Below are 20,794 nucleotides of genomic sequence, written 5' to 3'. Positions count from 1 at the left end.
AAATGAACGCCACAAATATTCCCTCCGTTGCCCACTTTGATAATTGGCTAAGGTTAACAAATGATACTGCAGAACAACTTAATAGAATGGTGCAGAATAGTACAATTAACTGGTGGTTATTGTGGCCCGTAGACACTAATGGTGGTCATGCTTGTTTTCTTAATTCCACACCTGGGTTCAAATCCAGCAGATCCGATCGCCAATATTCTCACTCACAACATTCTGGGATTGTTAATACCTATTCAGTTGGAAATTATGTCACCAATAGTTGGAACGTTCCACACTGTCTGCCATGAAACAACATCTTTCTCTCCTGTACATGGATTTGTCAGATTTTCTACTGCATCCTAAATCTCCACATTCTAAAAGATTTATTCATATTACTTATAATGAAATTTGAAAATTGTACCAAATGGAAGATGCTGCACGGTTAAGACACATTGATCAGGATAATTTAGATAAAGTGCTTGCTGATAATAGAATTAATATGCTGTCTTCTCATATTTATACTTTAATAAACATTGTGTCATCTGTTATTGATGAATATATGTTACAACACAAACAATAACAACGCATGCTTTTACAACATGGTTTTTACATCGCACCTACCATTACATCTCATGGTTTTACAACACATGCCATTACAAAGCATTTTTAAAAACTACCATTACAATGCATTCCATTACAACTCATACGATTACAACACATACCATTACAACGCATAATACTTTTAGGGCAACAGTAGGGTAAGTGTTGGATAGTGTAGGGGTAAAAATTACTATTCCCACTCCAGTGAGTGCAACAGTAGGGAAAGTGTTGGATAGTGTAGGGGTAGAAATTACTATCCCCATCTACCACAAAACCCATACCCACCCTAACACCAAACAAGCATCGGCATAACCAATCGGTCTCGCCTTTGGGAACTTATTAAGTGTTTAGCCAGAGATATTGACTTTGCCTATGTCTTTAAGCTGTGCTGTAGAGAAGTCTGCAGCATGCTGAAAAGTTAAAATAAAGAAGTGTCAGAAGAATTTGTGTTGCCTTAGATATGACCAAGAAAGCATTATGTACAACTGAATGACCATATTAAGAAAGTATTATTAATAAATAATGTCTTGAGTTTTTTTTGTCCTTTCAATGCTGGCAACTTGTAACTGCCTGTCCCAATGGTTGCTTGTTATGGTTTTTATTGTTATGGGGGGCATAAATAACAGGAGGGTGAAGGTCAGTCAGTTAGTCAGTCAGTGAGAGAGAGTCAGTCAGTCAGTGAGAGTGAGAGAGTCAGTTAGAGAGAGTGAGAGAGTCAGTCAGTCAGTGAGAGTGAGTCAGTCAGTCAGTCAGTGAGACAGAGTGAGTCAGTAAGAGAGAGAGGGAGAGTCAGTCAGTGAGAGTGAGAGAGTCAGTCAGTATGAGAGCCAGTCAGTCAAAGAGAGTCAGTGAGAGTGGTAGTCAGTTAGTCAGTCAGTGAGAGTGAGTCAGTCAGTAAGCGAGAGTGGGAGAGTCAGCCAGTGAGAGTGAGTGAGAGAGTCAGTCAGTGAGAGAGAGTCAGTCAGTGAATGAGAGAGAGTGAGAGAGTCAGTCAGTCAGTGAGAGTGAGAGAGTTAATCAGTCAGTCAGTTAGTGAGAGAGTCAGTCAGTCAGTGAGAGTGAGAGAGTCAGTCAGTGATAGTGAGAGAGTCAGTCAGTGAGTGAGAGAGAGTGAGAGAAAGTCAGTCAGTGAGTGAGAGAGAGTCAGTCAGTCAGTGAGTGAGTCAGTCACAGTCAGTGAGAGTGAGAGAGTCAGTCAGCCAGTGAGGGTGAGTCAGTCAGTTAGTGAAAGTGAGAGAGTCAGTCACAGTCAGTGAGAGTGAGAGAGTCAGTCAGTGAGGGTGAGTCAGTCAGTTAGTGAGAGTGAGAGTCGGTCAGTCAGTGAGATAGAGTCAGTCAGTCAGTGAGAGTGAGAGAGTCAGTCAGTCAGTCAGTGAGATAGAGTCAGTCAGTCAGTGAGAGAGAGAGTGAGAGTCAGTCAGTCAGCCAGTGAGAGTGAGAGAGTCAGTCAGTCAGTCAGTGAGATAGAGTCAGTCAGTCAGTGAGAGAGAGTGAGAGGGTCAGTCAGTGAGTCAGTCAGTCAGTGAGAGAGAGTGAGACAGTCAGTCAGTTAGTGAGAGTGAGAGTGAGAGAGTCAATCAGTCAGTCAGTGAGAGTGAGAGAGTAATTCAGTGAGAGGGTGAGAGTGAGAGAGTCAGTCAGTCAGTAAGAGTGAGAGAGAGAGTCAGTCAGGCAGTGAGAGAGAGTAAGAGTCAGCCAGTGAGAGAGAGTCAGTCAGTGAGAGAGTCAGTGAGTCAGTGAGTCAGTTATTCAGTGAGTGAGAGAGTCAGTCAGTCAGTGAGAGTGAGAGAGTCAGTCAGTGAGAATGAGAGAGTCAGTCAGTCAGTCAATGAGAGTGAGAGAGTCAGGCAGTCAGTTAGTCAGTCGGTGTGAGAGAGAGAGAGTGAGAGAGTCAGGCAGTCAGTCAGTGAGAGTGAGCGAGTCAGTCAGTTAGTGAGAGAGTCAGTCAGTGAGAGAGTGAGTGACTGAGAGAGTCAGTCAGTAGTCAATGAGTGTGTCAGTCACTCAGTGAGAGAGAGTGAGAGTTAGTGAGTCAGTGAGAGTGAGTGTAAATCAGTCAGTGAGAGTGAGTCAGTCAGTCAGTGAGAGTCAGTCAGTCAGTAAGAGTGAGAGAGTCAGTAAGTGAGAGAGTCAGTAAGTCAGTGAGAGTGAAAGAGTCAGTCAGTCAGTGAGAAAGTCAGTCAGTGAGTGAGAGAGTGAGAGAGTCAGTTAGTCAGTGAGAGTGAGAGTCAGTCAGTCAGTTAGTGAGAGTGAGAGAATCAGTCAGTCAGTGAGAGCGTGAGAGTCAATCAGTCAATGAGAAAGAGTGAGAGTGAGAGTCAGTCAGTGAGTGAGAGAGTCAGTCAGTCATTGAGAGTGAGAGAGTCAGTTAGTTAGTCTGTGAGAGTTAGAGTCAGTCAGTCAGTGAGAGTGAGAGAGCCAGTCAGTCAGTGAGAGAGTGAGAGTCAGTCAGTCAGTGAGAGAGTCAGTCAGTCAGTCAGTGAGAGTGAGAGAGTCAGTCAGTCAGTGAGAGTGAGTCAGTCAGTGAGAGAGTCAGTCAGTCAGTGAGAGTGAGAGAGTCAGTCAGTCAGTGAGAGACAGACAGTCAGTCAGTGAGAGAGTCAGTCAGTGAGAGTGAGAGAGTCAGTGAGAGTGAGTGAGAGAGTCAGTCAGAGAGAGAGAGTGAGAGAGTCAGTCAGTGGGAGAGAGCAAGAGAGAGTCCGTCAGTGAGCGTGAGTCAGTCAGTGAGAGTGAGAGAGTAAGACAGTCAGTCAGTGAGAGTGAGAGGGTCAGTCAGTGAGAGTGAGAGTCAGTCATTGAGAGTGAGAGAGTCAGTGAGAGCGAGTGAGAGAGTGAGTCAGTCAGTAAGAGTGAGAGAGTCAGTCAGTCAGTGTTTTTTTCACAGTGGAGTAAACATAAGAGCAGTGAAAAACAAGGGAGGGTGAGGGTGAGACAGGCAGGGGAGAGAGAGTAGAGCAATGTCAATAAGCGCGTGTAACTTGCAGCTGAACCGAATGTTGCCTGAACCTATATTAACATGCGAATAAAGAAGCTAACTGCTGTATTGTAGAGTCCAGGCTGGTTACTACGCTAATGGGATTTCATAACACTAGCGGCAAGATTAAAGAATTCATGCTGTGAAAAGAGCATAAAGGAGAAGAAGAAATATAGAATTGGGTACCCCACCGGTGACTCCAACATCAGAGACACTCCTGGTAAAGCAACAAGTTGCCAAAGAAAAAGCAGACTTCAGCTGTGCTTTGCCTCTACTGTCTTAATCATCTGAGTTTACAGTGAGAGAGAAAATAACCCAATTTCTTACACCAGAGTCCCACGTCATTTTACAAGGTGCAAATTACCTACACTCGAGTGTAAGAAGTTGACCTGGTATATGCTGACCACTATTTATAGTGGGCACCTTGTACCAGTCCAAACAACCCTTATTGATGATTAGGTTAAAGACAACCTTTATTGAAAGCTATCCTAGTGGTAGCTATGGAGAGCAGGCTTCAGGCTAAGTCTTGAAGGAATGTAAATCAGCTTGTTTTACCAGTCTATAACCTCCTGACTGACCAAATGAAAGTAGAACCACACATGATATATATAAAATATATGTATTTATTTCTAAACACTATCTACTAACCTCTTTATGAGATTAGAGAACAAGGGACACAATATTACAGTACTAGAACGACAGTAAATAACACAATACACAGTGGGCCCCAGGGGGAGACCAAACCATATACTAAGAAAGTGGTATAACAACCTCGACTTGACTAGATACAGTGCCTAGAACACGTAGAATCGCTGGGACCTCAAGGAACCACCCAAGGTAGTGACACAGGGGACCCACGGGGGACGCGTGCAGTGTGAGAACACAGCCGCAAGCTCCGTACAATCCTATGGGAAAGTCGCGGTTGTAATTTTAAAGAATAAGGACACTTAGGAGAGGACTTTGAGCAAACCCTTTCAGACTTAGAAGGTTCAAAGGCCAGCACCCATGTGAGCACCGGAATTCTCGTGCTACCTAACCCAGGGAAGCCGGGTGTATAGGTATCAAATGGTGTCGGGAAACTTTGTAGTTTTCAAAGGCGAGATGCTACAAAATGCTGCTGTGTCCGGTGTGATCCAAGCTTGGATTGAAGCTGAGAAGAAGCTGAAAGCAGAAGGGACAGAGTCTGGGTCACTTGCCAGTGACCAGGGGCTCAGGAGACGAATTCCCACCGATGTCAGGTGTTTCAGGTGAGAATAGGCGAAGCTTGACTCTGCAGTTACAGGGACCAGGAGACGTCGACGTCAACCAAAGTCCTCAGGCGAGCTGTCCCAGAAGGATGTTGAGTGCTTGGGGTCAGTGTCCGGATTGAACACCAACAAGCCTTGGCAAATGCCACCCACGGGGTCAGAGAAAAGATGCTTCATGGAGCACCAGCAAGGTCCTGGGGACTCCCCAAGCGATGGAGAGTCAGAGCACGTCTGAAGCAACCAGAAAAGCTTGTTGAAAGTTAAAGTTCCCTTCCCAGGGACCCACAGGTCGACGGACCAGGGATCGCGAAGGGGCCTCGAGAGGAATCACAAAACACCAGCCCACGGAACACTCGTGGAGTGTAGGCCAGTAATGTTCGGTGGAATCACTGGTCAGGGTCTGGACTACAAGTAGCCCAAAGCACAGCTTCAGGGTTCGCCGAAAAGCAGATGTTTCTGCAAATGGACACTGTGCCCAGGGGTTCGGGTTGCATTGTCCCCACGAGAGATACGGGTCTCAGGTTTGCTGAGCACAGTAGTCGACCTCAGGACGCTTGGAAATGCACCTTCTGTGTTGCAGAAGTCTTCGGAGTCCTCAGGAGCTTCGGAGTTGCAAACCATTTCAGATGCGACTTTGGTGCATGCTTAGCAGGGGAGTAACTCCTTTACTCCAAGGGAGATTCTTCAGTCATCTAGCGCAGTGTAGATGGTCGAAGTACTTGGTTTCTGTAGCAGAGTTTCGTCCAAGCAAATCTAAAGTCCTGTAGTGAAGGGTTACTACTTTATACCCAAGAAAGGGGTGGGACAAACTCTGGGGACCCACCTATGGGAGGGTCATGGCAGAAGGGTGGCTACACCCATGTCATTTGTCCAGTTTCGCGCCAGAGCAGGGGCTGATAGTCCCTGCAACCGGTTTGAGCTGGACTATGCACAGGGACACCAAATGTGCCCCCAATGCAGACATCAAAGCACCCTTCGAGTGCACCAACCCAGCCCCAATACACTAAAACCTGTCTGGGAGGTGGTCACACCTCCCTGTGACAGGAAACCTATTGTCCAGCCTCCCCTGCCGGCGTTTCGTCCAGCAGCAGGAGGGCAGACTCGTGTCTGTGGCTGGCAGCATCCATCTTGTGATGCCAGGGTCGAGAAAGCTGGTACCGTCCGTACCGGTGCTGTCATATTTCTCCCACTAGGAGGGTGGAATCATGCCTCCCACACCAGTTACTGGTGTGGAGGTATGATTCTAAGGTGTTTGACACCCAACACGACAGGTTTCTGTGCAGCCGTTTTAAAGTTTGCATTTAAAGAGAGGTTATAATGCACTTAAGAGTATATGGTATGGCTGCATCACAGAACAACCCCAGAGAATAGATTCCGAAGGCTGCAGAGGGGCCCTGCTCATGCATGGGCACCTTCTCATATAAAACCCAGCGCCCTTCCTTCAGGATTGATAAGGCCTGCCATAGGGGTGACTGATAGGTTTATATGTGCAGTGATAAGGAAGATATAGTGAACCTATATCTAAGTAAGGGGTGCATGCACCATCTTACACAGGTTGCAGTAGCAGACCTGTTGTGTCAATTTGAGTGGCCTCTCAGGGGTCGTATAATACATGCTGCAGCCCCTGGGAGGCCTCTGGGGTACCTATGTCCTGGGTACATAGTATACCATACACTAGGGACCCCCCGAATCCAATCTGGAGTGTACCTAAAGTGCATGCAATCAATTGGGAGAAAGCAACTAGGCTGAAGTCCTGAATAGCAGGATCCCAACCAGACTTAGTCGAAAACAGTGAAACATCAGCAAAAAGTGGGGGTAACTATAAGAAGCAGCTCCTACTCTCCTACACCGAGTATTTTTACAAGGTGCAAATTACCTACACCCGAGTACCAACGCGTGAACGCCTTTCTTGGCTGAGCAAGTCCAGTAATTGCTCTGCCCTCAAATCTGCCAGGGGTCATTTGGGGCTTCAGCATTCCTGCTACTGGATGGAGCTTGTGCAGGGAGGGGCAGGAAAGAAAGATTATGGGACATTGGTAGAAAGGAAGTAGATTGTTCTTTCTACTGTGGTCGTGTACATTAAAGTGCCCAAAATGCGCAAAAAAGAGGAAAAGATATCTCCAGGAGTCCTTTGGTCAAAATTACAGCGCTGCTGTGAACTATGAAGCAATCAAGCGTGTTTGCAAGCTGTGTGCAATTTTATGAAGTTCACAGCAGAGTAAACATAAGGGCTGTAGAAAAACAAGGGAGGGCGAGGGAGAGACAGGCAGGGGAGTGAGAGTAGAGCAATGAGAACAAGCTCGCGCGGCCACGCTAATTGACAGCAGATGGCCCCTGCGCACAAGTGCTTGAAAAGAGCAGACCGATTTCTAAAGGTCACTCCTCGAGCAGCACATGCGCAGCTCTAGGCTCGACCTAAAAATCTCTATTACTTACCTTATAATGAGCTGTAATGGCATGCGCTGTAATGGTATGAGTTGTAATGGCATGCGTTGTAGTGACATGCGTTGTAATGGCATGCGTTGTAATGGCATGCAATGTAAAGGCAGTTGCGTTGTAACAGCTGCGTTGCAAAAGCAGTGCGATGTAATGACTGTGTTGTTATGGATGTTTCACGTTATTGATATTATGCAAAGTGACATGTCAACATTGTCACATGGGCAAAGTCAGCTTAGATATAATATGTAGTTTCGCTGGACGCTTCAAACCCTTAAGAATAGGCACGTACCATGGCGCTATTTGAATGGCAGTAATTTGTTCTTGCCCTTTAACACACAAACAACAACTGATGGCAATTAAATACTCAACCTACACAATGGTGCCTGTAGAAAAGTTAGACCCAACTTGCATTCACTATAGCCGAAACACCTTCAGCTATGTGGTTGATAAACTGTGTTATCTCTTTACCTATTTCGACATTTCAGTTCACAGCTTGCATGAAACATTTTCCTGTTGGCATATATGAACCCCTCAGAGGCAGTCTCATTCATGAGTTATGGTCACTTTCTTTTTCCTATTATTGTAAACAGGCCAATAGGAAAGTTTTCCTTACTGCAGAGCAATGCGACTCTTCTGTCGTACATTCACTTGTTTGCAAACATATTTAGATCCACTCCGCATGTAATGCTTCTGTGCCGAATTTGGGATGTTATTTAAAAGGAATACTGACTCCCCCAATTTTTCCACTCATCACGGTCCTTTTAAATGGGAATTATTTAAGGCTTAGTAATCAAGACTGTTGCGGAATGCGAGCTGGAATAGCCTATGTTTTATCTGTCTCCAAGCTCGTCTCTTGTTGCAATAACGTCCTGTTCCCCACTACACAGGGGATTGTAGATAGCTCCTTGTAGCCTTCAATTCCAATTTTGAAGGTAGATTTTAAGAAGCAAAACAGACTCAAAGCATTACTGTTTCAAAAAGAGGTGGCTCTCACATCTGTTTGCGAAACATTCGAATTGCAGTTGGCTAGAACTTCCAGTGCAATACAGTCATAGTTAAATAAAAATGTTCTCCATTTCAGTGAAGTAGTGCATAGAATTTTTAACGCATCTAACACAGCCTGTCTCATACATTTTTTTAAGGTTGTCGGTTCCGGCCTAGTCAGTTTATTTCAAACTGTCTTTGAAATAATACCAGCTTTTATTCATTCAATTTTTTTCCAGTGTGTTTGGAGAATTTCCCCTGCTGTTACTCTTCATTTGTGGCATTCTCATCCCATTTTTGCTTCTCCGCAATGGATGTTCCATTTGCAAGCCCCCTGGAACTACAACAGCTCCAACACTATTGCGTGCCCAAGCTTCAGTGTTTTGGAATATTTCTATTACAAGAACTGGATTTGGATTGGTCGTTAACATTTCAGCCTGCCTGGTTTACCTGCATACAACCCGTGGTCCACTGCCTCTGGTGCTCCTTTGAAAGGGTACTGTATATTTGCCTGGTTGTGCAGACACCCGCTGCCGTGGACATTGAACTGCTTATGATTTCCTTAGCAACCCATTTTCAGGACAATCCCTTGGTTTTGCAGCTCCTCCACAATGTGAGATTTGAGTCACTCACTTTTGAGGGAAAATGTGCATTGGCACATGGATCACAGGCTCTAGTAACATGCAGGTTACCCGGTAGCTATCTCAGAATCGGCTGAGACCGAGGATTTCAATCAATCATCTTCTGCAGAGTCAGACTCCTTTTTGGAGTTCCGGACCTATGAGTTTGGGAGTGACATCATGGAATCCACCAAAGCACCACTATTTGACTATTTTTCAAAATGGACAACTTATTTTCTAAATCATTTCCTTCCTAATTTATTTTACAAGCTGTGCTTTAAGTTTGTTTATCTTCCGCTTATACTCTTTTTTTTTTTGGTGCTTTATCGTGCTATCATTCTGACCAAGTGGTGGGTGTTGTGTGTGTCTCACATGGCCGATTGTCATTTTCTCTATGTTAGCCTGACCATGGAAATTGTAAGCCGTTTTGGTTTTGCACACATTACTAAATATTATGCTTGCTTTGTGCCACACTTTATTTTCACACAGAACAAGCACTTTTTTGCATTTTATTCTTTTCCTGGGATTTAGTCTGACAGCCTAAGCAAACATTGCCCTTGTTACTTTCTCTGGTCAGACGATAGCATCTAGACATAATAGGAGAATGCAGCTGCTGTTTTGAATACACGTGTCATATAACTAAGGACGGGGGTTCTGGAAAACAACAGTCTCATCCGTGCGAAGGTCTTGAGACAAGAAAGTTGCGTCAGCTCAGATGTAGCACATCCACCTACGTATGCTAAGGTACATGGTCTGCCACCAAACCCAGAGATCTATCATCTATAACCACTTAGCACTTAGTAGTGGGGGAGGGCTTAGGCAGATCTGTCAATTAACATGACAGGTCTCTTTATTGTATATGGTTTATTAACCATGTTGATGACTTTATTGACATATATCTGTTTAATAATTATGGCACAATTCTTGCATCTTAGAGCCCACTAGTTTAAAAAAACATTGTAAACTTCCTTCATATCTCAGTTTTATCTTATATTGGACAAGTACAAGTGAGAGAGTGATAAGGTGTGCCCTGTTACCACGATTCGTGAGAGGGTCTGGAGTGTTGTGGTCTGGAGTGCCAAATCACTTGTCTCTCTGTATAGGTTAGGAGGGCAAGTGAGGCACTAAAGCTAGTCGGACTCGGGCTCATAAATACTGAGTTGGTATGGTGACTCAGTACCATACATACTGATGTTCTATGGTCCCAAGCATAGTTCTGTACCTGAGCAGAATCCCTGCAACTATTGTGATCTTTTTGTTATGCAATTCATTACATGTGATATCGTGTCTCTGTACCCTCAAGGCTATGAATTCTTATTTTATAGAGTGGGAGGCCCCATACATCCTATCTTACTAACATACTACAACCCCCATTGTTTACATTACTTATTTTAAGAGTAGCATTTGAGATATGCGCAAGCTGATCTGACCTCTACATGGTCTGTGCACTTCAGCAGTCCTTTTTGCACAAATCATTCAAGCAGCTAACACTACATCCTGAATTATGACCTGACAGAGAAAATTCACAAATTATTAAATTGTTGTTTTGGAGTTTTTCTAAACATAAATTAGAGAAAAGATATCTGCACCTAAGAAGTGGGCAAGCAAAGGACAAATAAAGAATTACTAGCAGTCTTTTACAGGAACACTCATCAAATCTGAAAGCACTGTCCCAACTTACCTACGAAAAACCGGACTTAATTCACTAGAAAAGTGTTTCCCGAGTCGATTTTTGGTGGGTCATGAAAGTCAAAGCAATAAGTAAAGATGCCTTTAAATTCTGTGTTTATTCGTGTCACATTTGCTGCACTTCAAAGCCAAATGTCAGGCTATGTATTCTGACAAATTGCTGCTTATATTTATTTTTAACATTTGTATTGGTGTTTAGAAACTACTCTCAGTTTGCAGTCAGAGAAAGAAAAGCAAAGTGAATTGTCTTGTTGGAGTACAAGGGAAGTGAAAGGAAAGGCAACAGGATGTAATTTTTAGTAGCACACAATTAAATGTAAATACCTGTAAATGAACAGTACACATTCAGCAGTTAGGAAAGCAAAACAAAAAGCACATTTTTTTTGTAATTCTGAAGTGTGATGGAAACAAAGATTTTAATAGGACCAAAAGAAATAAAGACACTTTACTTGGTTTTGTACAAAGGATACATGCTCACTGAACTCTGATTCTGATTTCCACACATTATCCTTTGTGTGCAATATAGTTTTATCAGTGAACCTTATGTCTGCAAATTTAGTGGCCATTTCAATGGAAAATGTGCTGTCTGTAAAGGACAGTGTACTACCACAAGATGCTAATGCAGGGTTCCATAAAACACAGTGCAGCAGGTAGCAAGTTAAAAACAGATGGATACAAATAATAAATACCAGTAGTCTCATACAGGCAATAGTCCCACAATCAGTAAAATACAAGGTAAAAATTTGAATGGGGGAAATCCCAGCAGGGTAGATGCAACATTCAGCATGAATACAGGAAGAAAAAGAGTCCTTTGAAGGCATCATTGCTTGGAAACGTTGACACTGAGCATATGGATAATCCAAGCAGCATGCAGACATTTTTAATCCCGATAACTATTACCTCTCTCGGGTCATGAACATAGTGACAAAAACCTAAAAGTTTACATACTGGCTTAATCTATAGTTTCCGTGGTCTGTCAAGTAGAAAGACAACAATATATCCTTTGGTTGGCAAATACTGCGAGAACTCTTACTCATTCACTCACCTAAATCACACACATTCCATCATGGGGGATACAGTACCAATTGAAAAAGCAGTGTGCCAGTACACAAGAAAAATATTAGAAATGTTATGTATCAATTTAATATAAGAATATATAAAACAATTGTAGCACATTAAAAACAGTTAATCATACATAGTATATTCATGTTCAAAATTAATAAACATCACACTATAAATAAACAAATGAACAGACTCAATAACAAAAACAATTAGACAAGAGTATGGAAAAGACACTACACTTTGTCGTAAAGGGACCATATCCGTATGAGGTAGCATCGCTGGACCCTGATGTATAAAAGACAATCAATATCTAGAGTGGCAGCCCACTGTGCGATCCAATGGCAGGAAGTTAGGCAGCGCTTCTTGGGGCTCTGGGGTCTGCCTACCCCGGTTTCACCGTCCCCATTAGTTACATTAAAAACCTGCCCTCCTCATATCCATTATAGCTAGGTGGGTCACAAAAGTATGCTATTCTAAAAATTGGGTCATGCTTCTTAAAAGTTTGGGTTCTACAGCACTAAAAGATAAATAAATGGCTATTCAATAATTGTCCAGCACACTAAGATAAAACTTCTCGCATCCCTCTTCTGTCACCATTGTGCTCCATCCGTAATCCGTAGCTTTTCTGAATTGACATCTGCACACAATGACTGACCTAGTTTCCACCCTCTAAAGGGAGGATGCCCTCCTCTACTCTGGTAGCAGAGCATGACTTTTGAATTTAGAGGGTGGATTGTGAAGCAAGATTGCCGAGGAATTACAGGATCAATGGTAAGGCCAATTTTACTCTGCTGTTGGTGAGGGCCACTCTTTGTTCTTTAGCTGTTGGTCCATCATTCCCATCAGCTGGTCTCTCACTTCCCAGTTTCTTACACTTGTCTCCCCTCCTCTTGCTATTGGTTCAACTCCTTGGAGTACTGTTAGATATCCACACCACCCACATGTGGGGGGAGGGTAATGTCCTTCCCCCAAGGAGATACAGTACCTGAATGAATTGAGAGGCAGGCACTTCAGAGATGAGACCCTGGAATAACAGAGACATTGGCAGTAGGCCAAAAAGCCTTAGAAAACTGAGCTAACCTCCTTCGATAGCCATAAAGGAGGGGAATGGCTGGGCTAAGACTAACTCCCACCCTGCTGTGGAGAAGGAGGGTCAGATGGAATCTCAGACATCATTTGAAAGAGAATTGAGCTGCTTCTCATTATCAACATCATGGCCAATTGTAGATCTGAGAACCAATAAAATAAAAGGCGAAGAATGGTGGTAGTGGGGTTTAAGAAGTCTGGGTAAGTTAGGGTGGGTAGAATGTCTCCACAGATTACCATCCTGATGGTAACACGTTGTCATTAATCACCCCTACCAAGGTAGTGATGATTCTAGAACTACAGTGTTGTATTCTCTTTACATGCTATGCTTACTATGCTTCTTTCCTTCTGATGGATACATCTGCCAGTGGATTCCTCACCTTGTGAATATCCCCTGCGCCAGCAACATTCGAAAACTTTTGTAGCTCTCCACGCCGGCGAGGACGTGGACGACGTCACAGAGGCACGACTCCGCTCGCGACCTCGCTGACGTCACTGGATCCATAATAGGGCCTCGTTTGCGTGATGATGTCAGTCCCCTTTTTTCCGCGCCGTCGATGCCAACGTTTTTTTGGGACTCTCCGTAGCTTGTTACTTTGTGTTTACCAATTTGTATCCTGTTTTCTCTTTCTTCTCAAATATGTCGTCGAGAAAATCAGGATTTAAGCCTTGCAGGGAGTGCGGTGGACACATGTCCATAACGGAACCACACAACGATTGCGTATGGTGTTTGTCATCGGACCATGACGTTGAAGATTGTCCTTACTGCAGGAAAATTAACCCGAGGGCTCTGAAAGAAAGGGAAGCCAAGCTATTTATGGCGAAGGTCTATAAAGAGAAGAGAGGTCGGAGGAAATCGAAGGCCAGGTCGAGGTCGAGATTGAGGTCGGGATCGGAGTCGAAGTCGACATCGGATCATGCTTCGAAATCCAAGAAACATAAGAAAAAGAGGAGGCATGGCTCTCGACGCCGTTCGGACAAAGAGGAAGCTCAGTCTTCGGCCTCGAAAGATCATCGACGTCGAAAGGACTATGTATCTCCATCTCCTTCCCCGGTGAGAGTTGCTTCTCATGTGGGTTCACCTGTGCAGTCTCCGGCGCATTCACCGGCGCAGTCGCTGGCGCCAAATCCCTCACCATCTTCGGAGCACTCTTTGGATCCGGTAGAAGAGGTACCTGTACCTGAGAGGCCATCGACTCCGGTGGATCCACCGATGGCGCCGACAGGCCCGAATCCGGTGATGCCCTTGCCTATGCCAGGCGAGTACCCTCCTTTTCCTGGTTCAGGACAAGACCCGACGCATTACCTTAATGCGATGTACGGTGCCTTTGCGAGGGCAATTTACACCTCTGGTGCACCTTCGGGTCCCATGGCATTCAATTTGGGAATGCCTCAAGCGTATGCTCCAGCTCCCTTCATGCCATTTCTGCCTGCGGCGCCATCATGACATTTCTCGGCGCCGAGGACGTAGACCCCGGCGCCAACGCCGACGTCGATTCCTCCATCTCCGGCACCGTCAGCTCGGCCTCGTTCGACTTCGAAGGTGCCACTGGATCCGCGTTCGACGCCAGTTCCAAATCCGTCGGATCCGTGTACGACTCCGATGGCCCCGAAGGTGAGGTCGAGATGTGAGGCACAAAGGTTGCTGGAGGAACAGCATTATAAAGAAGATGAGATGGAGGAAGGAGAGCTTCATGAGTAAGAAGACTTCTTTGAAGCTCTAAGGGATGCAAGTGGTTTGGAATCATCACCAGAATGGCAGCTTTCACCTCCTTCTCAGGCTCCCTCCAAAGATGTCGTTCCTTACCATGCTGTAATTCGTAAAGCTGCTGATCTTTTGAATTTACAACTCCCTACTACGGAATTTAAGTCAAATATTCTGACAGAAGTGCTTCATTCTCCTTCTGCAGTAATTGAACCTCTGCTTCCATTTAATGAAGCTATTACAGAGCCAATTTTGGAAGTTTGGCAAAAACCCCTTTCGGCTCCTGCAGTTTCAAGGCCGGTTGCCAGAAGATATAGGACGGCTCCAGGTGATCCGGAGTTTTTATCTTCACATCCTGCACCTGAGAGTTTAGTTGTTCAAGCTGCCTGCTCAAAGAAATCGTCTGGAGCTTTTCCGCAGACTCCAGGTGACAGGGAGTCAAAGAGGTTGGATCAGGCTGCTAAAAAGGTATTTTCATTGGCTTCTATGGCTCTCAAATCCATCAATGCCACTTGCCTTTTAGCAGGTATATCCATGCTTTAATGGATTCTGCAAAACAATTGGCCCCAAAGTTATCAGAAGAAGACAGAATGAACTTTGATGAAGTCTTGTCTGATAGTCAGGCAGCTGCAAAACAGGTGATTCCGAGTGGGCTTGATACAGCGGACTCTGTAGGCAGGGTAATGGGGTCTTCGTGGCTTCTAGGAGGAGTGCATGGCTTAAATCTTCAGAATTTTCTCAAGATGTCCAAGCAACTCTTTTGGACCTTCCATTTGATGGTACAGGACTCTTCGGAAAGAAGGCAGATGCAGCTTTGGAGAGATTTAAAGATAGCAAGGCTACAGCTAAGACTCTGGGTCTGCAGACACTGACAAGGGGTTCTTCTTATAGAAAGTTCAGGGACTTTGGAAGGTCTTCCTTTCGGACTTACAAACAGCCTCAGCAGCAACAGCAGCCGCAGAACACCTTATATAAATCCTATAGGAAAAGGAACAGAGGTCGTCCGCATGGCCGTCAGCCCTCCTCCTCCTCTACCTCTCCCCCTCTTGCCACAGCAAAGCAGCCCTAGATCCACCATTCTGGATCATGTTGGCCCTGTCGGGGGTCGGCTTACTCATTTTCTGCAGGAGATGGGAATCGGTCACTACAGACCTATGGGTTCTCAAGCTTGTGGAGAATGGGTATGCTCTTCCCTTTTGGGAATTCCCTCCAAATTACCCTCCTTGCCAAGGGGCTTGCTCGGAGGACCACCTTCTTATTCTGCAGGAGGAAGTCCTAATTTTATTGAAAAAAAGGTGCGATACAGGTGGTTCCAGAGCAGGAAAGGGGTCAGGGATGCTATTCCCGGTATTTCCTGATACCCAAGAAGGATGGCAGGTTACGTCCAATCCTGGATCTCAGGATCTTGAACCTTTTTCTGAAACAGGAGAAGTTCAAGATGCTCACCCTTGCGCAGGTTCTTCAAGCGCTGCAGCAAGAGGACTGGATGTGTCGATTGACCTATAGGACGCGTATTTTCATATTCTGATCCTGAAGTCCCACAGAAAGTATCTCCGTTTCACGGTGGGTTCGCAACACTATCAGTTTGCGGTTCTCCCGTTTGGACTTACTACTGCACCTCGAGTCTTCACCAAGGTGATGCCAGTGGTTGCAGCCCATCTCAGAAGGTCGGGGATTCCAGTTTTCCCCTATCTGGACGATTGGCTGCTCAAAGCAGAGTCACCCGAGAAGGTGCTTCGTCATCTGCAGGTGACATCCCAGCTGTTGTACAAATTGGGTTTTTCGATAAACGTGCCCAAATCTCACCTGGTGCCTTCTCAGCGCAACCTGTTCATAGGGGCGGTACTGGACATTACTGTCTGTCGAGCATTCCCTCCTCCTCAAAAGATTCTCGACGTTCAAGAAATGATTCCTTTGTTTTACATTGGAGCGGTCGTTCCAGTCCTGAAGGTCCTACGCTTGCTCGGTCTGTTTGCTTCCTGCATTCTGCTGGTCAACCATGCATGCTGGCACATGAGGGCACTCCAGTGGTGCCTCCGCAGGCAATGGAATCAGCACAACGGAAATCTCAGGGAGTCAGTGAGGATCTCCAGAGAAGCTGCAGCGGATCTGTCTTTGTGGAGCGTGGAGGGCAATCTGTCTCAAGGAAAGCCCTTCCCTCTACCTCCATCGGTGACCACAGTGATCACGGATGCATCCACTCTAGGGTGGGGTGCTCATCTGGGGGATCTGGAGATCAAGGGTCTTTGGTCTCTAGAGGAAAGGTTGCTTCACATCAACCTTCTAGAGTTACAGGCGATACGTTTGGCACTCAAGGCCTTCCTCCCTTCCCTTCGCGGTGGATGTACGTTGTTACAACGCATGCTTTTACTACACATGCCTTTACATCGCAGGTTTTTCAACGCAAGTCGTTACAACGACTTGCGTTGGGGGTGCTGGATAGTGAATAGTTTAATTTACTATTCCAACTCCAGTCCCCGTGGATAGTAGGGAAGGTGATGGATAGTAAATTAAACTATTACCTATCCTAGAGTGCCCCCCAGCGCAATTCGTTGTAATGACTTGCGTTGAAAAACCTGCGTTGTAAAGGCACTGCTTGGTAAAAGTTGCGTCGTAAAGGATGTTTTCCCTTCGCGGTCAGTCGATTCAAGTCCTAACGGACAACACTACCGCGATGTGGTATATCAACAAGCAGGAAGGAGTGGGGTCGCATTGCCTTTGCAGAGAGGCTCTGTGTCTCTGGTCCTGGGTTCAGGACCATCAGATTTGTCTGATGGCAAATCATCTGGCCGGAGTTCTGAACGTGCGTGCAGACAGTCTAAGTCGGCAGTTCTCGGCCGACCACGAGTGGAGGCTTCATCCGGAGGTGGTTTGTCACGTCTTTCGGACGTGGGGAACTCCTCAGGTGGACCTGTTTGCCACTCACGAGAACGCTCACTGCCCGTCATTCTGCAGTCTCCAGTTTCCGATGCAGGGAGCTTTGGGGGACGCATTTCAGTTGAGTTGGGGCTCACAACTACTTTATGCGCTTCCTCCCATACCCTTGATTCCTCGGGTTCTGAGGAAGATTCGCCAAGACCGGGCCCAAGTCATACTGATCGCCCCGGATTGGCCAAGAACGGTGTGGTACACAGATCTTCTCCACCTCTCCTCGTGCCGTCCGCTCCGTCTCCCTCTCAGGGCAGAGCTCCTCTCGCAGATGCAGGGGCAGGTTCTACACCCCCACCTCCAGAGCTTACACCTTCATGCCTGGAGATTGAACGGGGCAATATGAATTCTCTCTCTCTCCCGCCTGACGTGGTGGATGTTATTCTTTCAGCCAGGCGGCATTCCACCAAGTCCATTTATTCTTATAGGTGGTCCAAATTTGTTTCATGGTGTGGAGAGAAATCTATTGACCCCTTAAGGGCCCGTTTATCTAACATCCTTCAGTTTGCTCTATCTCTGGCCCAGCAGGGTTTTGCTGTGGCTACTGTGAAGGGCTATTTATCGGCTTTGTCGGCGTTCCTTTGCTTGCCGGATCAGCCGTCTTTGTTAAAGTCTCCTATTGTTTTACGTTTTATTAAGGGCCTTACCAACAAATTTCCGCCCACTCCTTTTATTGTGCCTCAATGGGACTTAAATCTTGTCTTAACCTACTTGATGGGTTCTCCCTTTGAGCCCTTGCACAAGTGTCCCTTGAGACTATTGTCTTTTAAAACGGTCTCCCTAGTTGCTATTACCTCGGCAAGGAGGGTAAGTGAGCTTCAAGCTCTGAGTTCGAAACCCCCTTTCTTTACCATTCATGCTGAAAGAATGGTACTCAGGACCAGGGCTGCTTTTCTGCCTAAGGTGGTAACTCCTTTCCATCTGGGGCAGTCCATTACCCTTCCTTCCTTCTATCCTCCCCCTCACCCTTCCAAGGAGGAGGAGCGGCTTCACCGCCTGGACCCTACGAGGGCGGTGAGCTTTTACCTCGATAGGACTAAAGACTATCGTGTGGACGACCAGCTTTTTGTGGGATTTGCTGGCTGCAAGAAAGGAAGAGCGGTGCACAAGCGCACACTTTCCAGATGGATTATCTTGTGCATCAAGATTGGTTACTCCTTGGCTGGTAAAGAACCTCCAGAGGGTATAAGAGCTCACTCTACTAGAGCAAAGCCTTCTACATCTGCTTTGTTTAGAGGTGTTCATGTAGAGGACATTTGTAGAGCGGCAACCTGGGCCTCCCTCCACACTTTCGCGAAGCATTACTGCTTAGATTCCGAAGTGAGGAGGGATGGTCATTTTGCGCCTTCTGTCCTTCAGAATTTCTTGGTATAGTGGCGAGGACAAGGTGGGGAATCCACTGGCAGATGTATCCTTCAGAAGAACAAGTTACTTACCTTCGGTAACGCTTTTTCTGGTGGATACAGTATCTGCCTGTGGTTTCCTCACTGACCACCCGTCTTCCCGTTTGTCCACTCTTCTATACCTGCAATTCTAGTTATTTTATGGTTATTTCTATCAATGGTAATATTTAATTGTTCTTGCTTATTGCATTTATTTCACACTATGTGTGTTGGTTTGAATACTGTGTACTGTGTATACTGTACCTATTTATGTCGGTCCGTCCGTGTGCCTCGGGGGCACGGAAAAAAAGAGCGGAACTGACGTCATCACGCCGACGAGGCCCTATTATGGATCCAGTGACGTCAGAGAGGTCGCGAGCCGAGTCGTGCCTCTGTAACGTCGTCGACGTCCTCGTCGGCGTGGAGAGCTACAAAAGTTCACGAATGTTGCTGCTGCAGGGGATATTCACAAGGTGAGGAATCCACAGGCAGATACTGTATCCACCAGAAAAAGCGTTACCGAAGGTAAGTAACTTGTTCTTTCGTACTAACTACTTACCCTCTGCAACACCAAACTGACACTAACCTGCACCCTATGACTCATTCGACTGCATCTGAAGAACCACTGAATATCTATTGCATCGCCTAACAGACCTCCACTACAAATAAGTACAATTTAAATCATAAAATATTTTATCGGCTGGCTTATCAAAGAGCAAAATTAGTATATGTGGGAGAACAAGATGAAGAATGTTCACATGCGCACCCTGGTGCAGGCCTTTGGAAAGACAAAGGAAATGTAAACGGGAAAACAAGGAAACCTGCAAAATGAGTCAATTTCCAATTCTGTTCAGAGCATCCAGAAGGATTTAGGTGTCCTTAGCAAGAAAGGCAACACCGCTGATACCATAGCTAAAGAAAGGATGAGGCTTCCTACTAATATGTCACCTCCAGGCAGAGATGAAGCTCAACTACACAAGGGCTCAGTTTCCATCACCAGCACAATCTCCCACCAATACATAGGAAGGACAGTAACCAACCCATGCACTATTGCGCTGGAGCAACCCCAAGCACTAAGACTTACCTCAACAGCTGACTAGAGCTTATGTGCAGGGTCAGAAGACCAGCAACCCCACTATGGTACATGTGGCACAGACAACCCCATATGCCAGCTTCACACAGGTGTGGATAGCAGGTTGCAAGACCTAGCCCCCTAGTAATCTAAGATGTAAGACACGTCTACAGTCATTCCACACCACAAATCCTGACAGTGCCATGGCTCCTTCAAGGACATTCGAATCCAGCCCCTTCCCACGCCCCACTCCCCATGGAGTCACCTGCCTCCTGCATAAAATTCCAACTTGAAACAAAGCACCATACGGACGAGTAATTGGTTAAAGTGCAAAGTACGAAAAAGATTAACATAGCAACATAACATAATAGGTTAAGTGAGGTTGTGACTTAAACGCTAGAGCAGCCGACTTTGAAGCTGGGGAACCAGGTTCGAGTCTGGCGGGAGGCTGGGCAAATCACAAACGGCCACATGTATCATTGCACCCGTTTGCGATTCCTAAATTGCGAAAATTAAGGAATCACAATTTAGAAATCGCAAACTGCAATGCATGAAAAATTCGCATTTTTTTTGCGATTCAGTATTTTTCCTTAATTGCGATTCACAATTTGCGAATCGCAAATAAGGAAAACCCTTCCCATTGATTCCTATGGGCCAAAAGGCCCATAGGAATGAATGGGAAGGCATTCACATTTTGCAAATTTCAAATTGAGATTCGCAAAATGTGAATGCAATTTCAAGGGTGCAGGGGGGGTCCAAAGAACCCCTCCCTGCACCCCTGAAATGTAACTTCAAATGCAATTTACACACACACAAGTGTGTGTAAATTAATACTTTCAAAAATGCAATTTGTGCATATTTGAACGTTTTCGGTAAATTAGCACGAAGGTCAACTTCATGCTATTTTACCACTTCCAAATTGCGAATTCGCAATTAAAAAATGATCATGCATTGCATTTAAGACATCTGAAATTGCGATTTCTTAAATGCAATCGCAATTTTATAAATCACAACATGG

General features: G+C 45.4%; 1 protein-coding gene across 13 annotated transcripts in view; it reads right to left on the bottom strand.

Annotated features, from left to right (window-relative positions):
• The window catches only part of FAM178B (family with sequence similarity 178 member B), a 2,777,737-nt gene that overhangs the window by 1,041,305 nt on the left and 1,715,638 nt on the right, over nucleotides 1-20,794 (bottom strand). The gene's annotated exons all lie outside the window — the stretch shown is intronic.

This window comes from Lissotriton helveticus, chromosome 11 (genome assembly GCF_964261635.1).
Source record: "Lissotriton helveticus chromosome 11, aLisHel1.1, whole genome shotgun sequence".
In the NCBI taxonomy this organism is placed as follows: domain Eukaryota; kingdom Metazoa; phylum Chordata; class Amphibia; order Caudata; family Salamandridae; genus Lissotriton; species Lissotriton helveticus.
The sequence above is the reverse complement of the archived record's forward strand: the minus strand, read 5'-3'. Positions and strand labels throughout refer to the sequence as shown.